General features: G+C 42.8%; 1 long non-coding RNA gene across 1 annotated transcript in view; it reads left to right on the top strand.

The window, feature by feature from the left end:
* Positions 1-1448: 1448 nt before the first annotated feature.
* The window catches only part of LOC105545131, a 10335-nt gene continuing 5634 nt past the window's right edge, over positions 1449-6149 (top strand). The window contains exon 1 of the long non-coding RNA XR_001006874.1: positions 1449-1741. This is a non-coding gene — a long non-coding RNA (uncharacterized LOC105545131). The remainder of the gene's footprint in view (positions 1742-6149) is intronic.

Below are 6149 nucleotides of genomic sequence, written 5' to 3' on the forward strand. Positions count from 1 at the left end.
TGCCTATAATCCCAGCACTTTGGGAGGCTGAAGCGGATGGATCACCTGAGCAGGAGTTCGAGACCAGCCTGGCCAACATGGTAAAACCCCATCTCTACTAAAAATACGAAAATTAGCCAGGCGTGGTGGCATGTGCTTATAATCCCAGCTACCCACTAGGCTGAGGCAGGAGAATAATGGAACCTGGGAGGCAGAGGCTGCAGTGAGCCGAGATTGCACCACTGCACTCCAGCCTGGGCAACAGAGCAAGACTCTGTCTCAAAAAAAGAGAATTTTTTTTCTTTCTTCTTTTTTTTTTTTTTTTGTGGAGATAGGGTCTCGCAATGTTGCCCAGCCTGGTCTTGAATCCCTGGGCTCAAGCAATTCTCCTGGCTTGGCCTCCCAAAGTGCTGGGATTACAGACATAAGCCACTGTGCTTGGCTAGGGTTTTTAAGGATTTGATAAAATAATGCATGTAAACACTTATACAATGCCTGAATACAAAGTGAATGCAAGCTGGGCGCAGTGGCTCACGCCTGTAATCCCAGCACTTTGGGAGGCTGAAGTGGGCAGATCACGAGGCCAAGAGATCGAGATCATCCTGGCCAACATGGTGAGACCCCATCTCTACTAAAAATACAAAAATTATCTGGGCATGGTGGTGCATGCCTGTAATCCCAGCTACTTGGGAGGCTGAGGCAGGAAAATCACTTGGACCTGGAAGGCAGAGGTTGCAGTGAGCCAAGATTGTGCCGCTGCACTCCAGTTTGGCGACAGAACGAGACTGTCTAAAAAAAACAAAAACAAAAACAAAAAAAACACAAAGTGAATGCACATTGGCTTTTGAGTAGTATTTGCTGTTATTAAATTTTTTAGCTGGTTCTGAAAACAATTAGCTTTTCTACTGATCACCTTTGGTTATTTCACATAAGTAAAAAAAAAAAAAAAAAAAAAAATCAGGGGTCATTTTTGTCCTATACTGAGTGCAGTAGTTTATTCTACTACACTGAAATAATCCTGTGTGTTCGTTTTCTTCCTAGATAATTTTAATGATATGGAATGTTCTTAATGACCTGACTGGATATTTTCCCAACAACTCTAAGGCCGAATGCTGTTCAAGTCGTCATATTTCTGTCTTGTACTGTGTCCCTTTCTATGCAGTAGCCTTCATGCTCCTGTGGTTTCCTTGGAAATACTATTAAGAAGGTGACTGGCTTAGTGGACTTCACCTGGTGGTATCGTTAGGTGCTTTTGATAGCACGCTCACCTGTGTCCAACAAGCCCAATGTAAACTGTTTGCAGAGATTTTCACTAGACATGAAAGTTGGCTTCAGCTTATTAAAATTAACCAAGTGGCATCACTTCTAGGCTCTACCGGTATCCTCTTCTGTCGCCCGATCTCTATTAACATGGAAATTTTGCCCCATTTCCAGGCTGTTGCCATTGTCATTGCTTTCCTTGCTACTGCCAGCCTTTACGCTGGGATGTATCATGTGAGGTGTTTTGAACCTAAAAGAAACCCCAAAGAGAACCTCCTCTTGGAATCTGAACAGGATCTCACCTGGACTCCTATCATTTTATCCGTGAGACAGATCTTATCCCAGAAATACTTTTACCTTTTTCTGATCATGAATTTCTTTCGAGTCTTTAACCTTCTTCAGCAACTTCATGATGATCTTTGCAGATATTCTCATTCTCAGAGATGTACTATCTTCTTCCATAAGGAGCATTATGTAGGGGGCAGGCTTTATTTGCCCACAGGTATGTAATAGTTCTTTATGTTCTTTATGATTATTATAATTGTTATAATTATGTTCTCTATGATTTCTAATTTGTGATAATTTTGCCTGCAGGGATTAGAGATTTAACTCTTAGCTGGGTGATATTAGAAACCTGATTTCATCAGTAGTTTTAAAAAGTGACACACAGTTTTTTGTTTGTTTGTTTGAGATGGAGTCTCGTTCTGTCACCCAAGATGGAATGCAGTCGTGTGATCTCAGCTCTCTGCAACACTCGCCCTCTCGGTCCTGCCTCAGCCTCCTAAGTAGCTGGAATTATAGGTGCGCGCCACCACACCTGGCTAATTTTTGTATTTTTGGTAGAGACGGGGTTTCAACATGTTGTTCAGGCTGGTCTCGAGCTTCTGACCTTGTGATCAGCCTGCCTCGGCCTCCCAAAGTGCTGGGATTACAGGCGTTAGCCACCGCACCCAGCCGACACACAGTTATTAAAAGACCCAAAGATTTAGAGCTCCAGATAGCATGCAAGATTCAGTAGAAACATAATGGAAAAAAGAGACAAGATCGAGCACAGTGGCCCATGCCTATAATCCCGGCACTTTGGGATGCTGAGCCGGCTGGATCACTAGAGGTCAGGAGTTCGAGACCAGCCTGGCCAACACGGTGAAACCCTGTCTCTACTAAAAATACAACAACTAGCCGGGCTTGGTGGCGGATCCCAGCTACTCAGGAGGCTGAGGCAGGAGAATCGCTTGAACCCAGGAGGTGGAGGTTGCAGTGAGCTGAGACCGCACCGTACTCCAGCCTGGGTGACAAAAAAAGACTATGTCTCAAAAAAAAAAAAAAAAAAAAAAAAAAAAAGACAACAGGGAAAAAGGAAAGAGACCCCAGTGAGAACTGAACAATGTGATATTTTAAACATTTTTGCTGTGGAATTTTGTTCCTCTCAGCTTTCTCCTTTAAGCCTCAGCAGAACTATGGAAGAAAATAGTTTCCCGTGAGCATGTCGTTTTGCTTTATTTGGGTGTTTAAGATTTCTGTGACTATCACGTGGAAGAAGAGTTAGTTGGTCAAGTTTCAAAACACTTGGCTAAAAGCCTGAGTCCTGGAATTTCAGAGCACTATTAAAATTCCATGGTCATGACCATTATTGTAGAGGTCATGTCCTCTTCAAAAAATATACTGGTCTGCTGCTTATTATACCATTTGGAGAGCTGATATGTTGTTCCCTGTAACCTAAATATGTCCTCTAAAAATATGGCTTTACCTCACCTGTGATACAGGTTTTTCCTGTTTTCACAAATGATAAGCAAAACATCTTAGCAATACTCTTCAGGGAACAGGTTATTCTAGATAGACTAGTTTTTACTGTTTACCAGCTTTCAAAAATCATTAAGCCATTTGGGATAGAAGTAGTTCTAAAATGTTTTAAGTGTTGCCACAATTTATTTATTTTTATTTCTTTATTTTTTTAGAGACAGTGTCGTGCTCTGTCACCCAGGCTGGAGTGCAGTGGCACAGTCATGGCTCACTGCAGCCTTGATCCCCTGGGCTCAAGCTTTCTTCCTACCTCAGACTCCTGAGTAGCTGGAACCACAGGCATGCACCACCATGCCCAGCTAAGTTTTTTTATCTTTTGTAGAGACAGTGTTTATCAAGACCAGCCATGTTCCCCACGTTGGTCTTGAACTCCTGGGGTCAAGCAGTCCTCCTTTCTTCCCAAAGTGTTGGGATTGCAAGCATGAGCCACAGTGTTTGGCCCACCACAATTTCTTAAGTAAAGTATATAGAATAGAATTTGCCTGTCTGCTATTTTGCCAAGTGCATTGTGTATATTACATGACGTGATCCTCATAACAATCTTGGAGGAAGAGATTCTTATTCTTATAGATGAGAAAAGGGAGGTGGTACCTTTAGAGCTGTATACTTTAAGATTCTGTCTCTAAAATGTACTGTGCTTACATAATTTATTTAGCAGAGCATACCAAATGGAATTTCATGTCTGGCTTGTCAATATAGTCCAGGTACTGTGTGTGCATGATAAAATGATGCTCTCCTTTCAAAGCAATTTGAAGTTTGTCAGGCTGTTTGCTCCTCTGTTTAACCACCAAGAATGGGAAGCTGTTTGATTTCCTGTCTCTGCTTATTATTTGCTACCAGATTCTAGGCTATATATACTTTCTTACTTTAAATCATGTATAGTACTTGCCTATAGTTTCTCCTCTTCACCAGGTTGAAAAAAAATTGTTAAATTCTTATGTAAGCCTGGACGTGGTGGCTCACGTCTGTAATCCTGGCTCTTTGGGAGGACAAGGCAGGCAGATTGCTTAAGCCCAGGAGTTCAAGACTAGCCTGGGCAACATGGTGAAACCCTGTCTCTACAAAAAATAAAAGAAAATCCAAAGTTGCTTTAAATTTATTCTTAATTTCTAGAGAATTAACACGTGTAAATTATTGTGGTAAAAAATGACAGCTTGGCGGGTGCAGTGGCTCCTGCCTGTAATCCCAGCACTTTGGGAGGCTGAGGTGGGTGGATCATGAGGTCAGGAGTTCAAGACCAGCCTGGCCAAGATGGTGAAACCCCATCTCTACTGATAATACAAAAAATTAGCCGCGCATGGTGGCAGGTGCCAGTAATCCCAGCTACTCAGGAGGCTGAGGCAGAGAACTGCTTGAACCTGAGAGGTGGAGGTTGCAGTGAGCCGAGATGGTGCCACTGCACTCCAGCCTGGGCGACAGAGCGAGACTCTGCCTCAAAAAAAAAAAAAAAAATGACGGCTCATTTGAATCTGTTTTTATTGTTATTTATTTGGCTAAGTCTCTTTAACACTTTATTGGGTAAAATAATGAAGGTGAGCACTATGTTTTCATTTTCTTTTTCTCTCTCCTTCCTTCCTTCCTCCTTCCCTCCCTCCCTCCCCCGCTTTTCTTTCTTTCTTCTTTCTTTTTTTTTTGAGACACTCTCACTCTGTCACTCAGGCTGGAGTGCAGAGGCGTGGTCTCAGCTCACTGCAATCTCTGCCTCCCAGATTCAAGCAATTCTCCTGCCTCAGCCTCCCAAGTAGCTGGGATTACAGGCATGTGCCACCACGCCTGGCTAATTTTTGCAGTTTTAGTAGAAATGAGGTTTCACCATGTTGGCCAGGCTCGTCTCCCAACTCCTGACCTCAAGTGACTCGCCTGCCTTGGCCTTCCAAAGTGCTGGGATTATAGGCATGAGCCATTGCACCCAGTCTCAGGCTGGCTTTGTTTTTGAGGAGTTGAATAAATAAAGGAGAAAAGGATGAACAAATGTTCTGTCTCCCTAATAACTGTTGGTATAGGTCTGTCACTCTTCCACATTATACTCCCCAGAGAGGCAGAGGAGTAACTGGTTTACAAGCATGGATCTGTACTCTGCCCAGGAGGAGCCTGGCTCTCCACTTACTAGCTGTGCAATCCTGGGTAAGTTACTCTACTTCTCTGTGCCTCAGTTTCCTCATCTGTAAAATGAGGATCAAAATAGTACCTACGGGACTGGGCACAATGGCTCCCAGTACTTTGGGAAGCTAAGGTGGGAGGGTCGCTTGATCCTTGGAGTTTAAGACCACCCTGGGCAACTTAGTGAGATGCTGTCTCTACAAAAAATTTAAAAATTAGCCAGGCATCGTGGTACACATCTGGAGTCCCAGCTACTTGGGAGGCTGAGGTGGGAGAATCACTTGAGCCCGGGAGGTCAAAGCTGCAGGGAACTATGACTGTGCCACTGCACTCCAGCCTGGATGAGAGAGCAAGACCCTGTCTCAAAAACAAACAAACAAACAACAACAACAAAAAACATAGTGCCTACCTAAGGAAAGTATTATGAGGGTTAAATGAATTAAAACATCCAAAGTACTTAAAACGGTTCCTGGCACAATAAACCCTCTAGAAATGTTAGCTCTTATTATGTACAGCCATCTCAACGCAGCAGATACCAGACTTTCACTGTGAGCACGGCACTGCCTTTATCCCTCTGTTTTGATGTCGGCATAGGTTTGCCAACACTTATGTTGGAACACACTGTTGAATGGAGAGCCAAAATCTTTCATTTGTAGAAGCCTTTATTTTAGTTAAAAAAAAAAAAGGCAGTCTTTCTCTTTTCTTTCATGATTTCTGTAATACTACTCATCATTGGCTTATATCTTTTTATATATTGGACACAAGAAAAACAGCTACCAATTATTAAGTACCTTATATGTTGAGTATGGTACTAGGTAAGAGAAGAGAAACGGAGAAGAGGGAGAGTGAGAGCGAGCGAGCGAGCGAGCGAGAGAAAGTTTGTCTTGGTGGGGGAAATGCCTCTTAGGTAAGGTAACTTCTCTATGAAGAAATAGCTGGTAAAAGTGGCAAAGCTGGAATTTAAATCTAGGGACATCTGATTTCAAAATCTTTCTTTCTTTCTTTCTTTT

The sequence above is a fragment of the Mandrillus leucophaeus genome, unplaced genomic scaffold (assembly GCF_000951045.1).
Source record: "Mandrillus leucophaeus isolate KB7577 unplaced genomic scaffold, Mleu.le_1.0 Scaffold32, whole genome shotgun sequence".
In the NCBI taxonomy this organism is placed as follows: Eukaryota; Metazoa; Chordata; class Mammalia; order Primates; family Cercopithecidae; genus Mandrillus; species Mandrillus leucophaeus.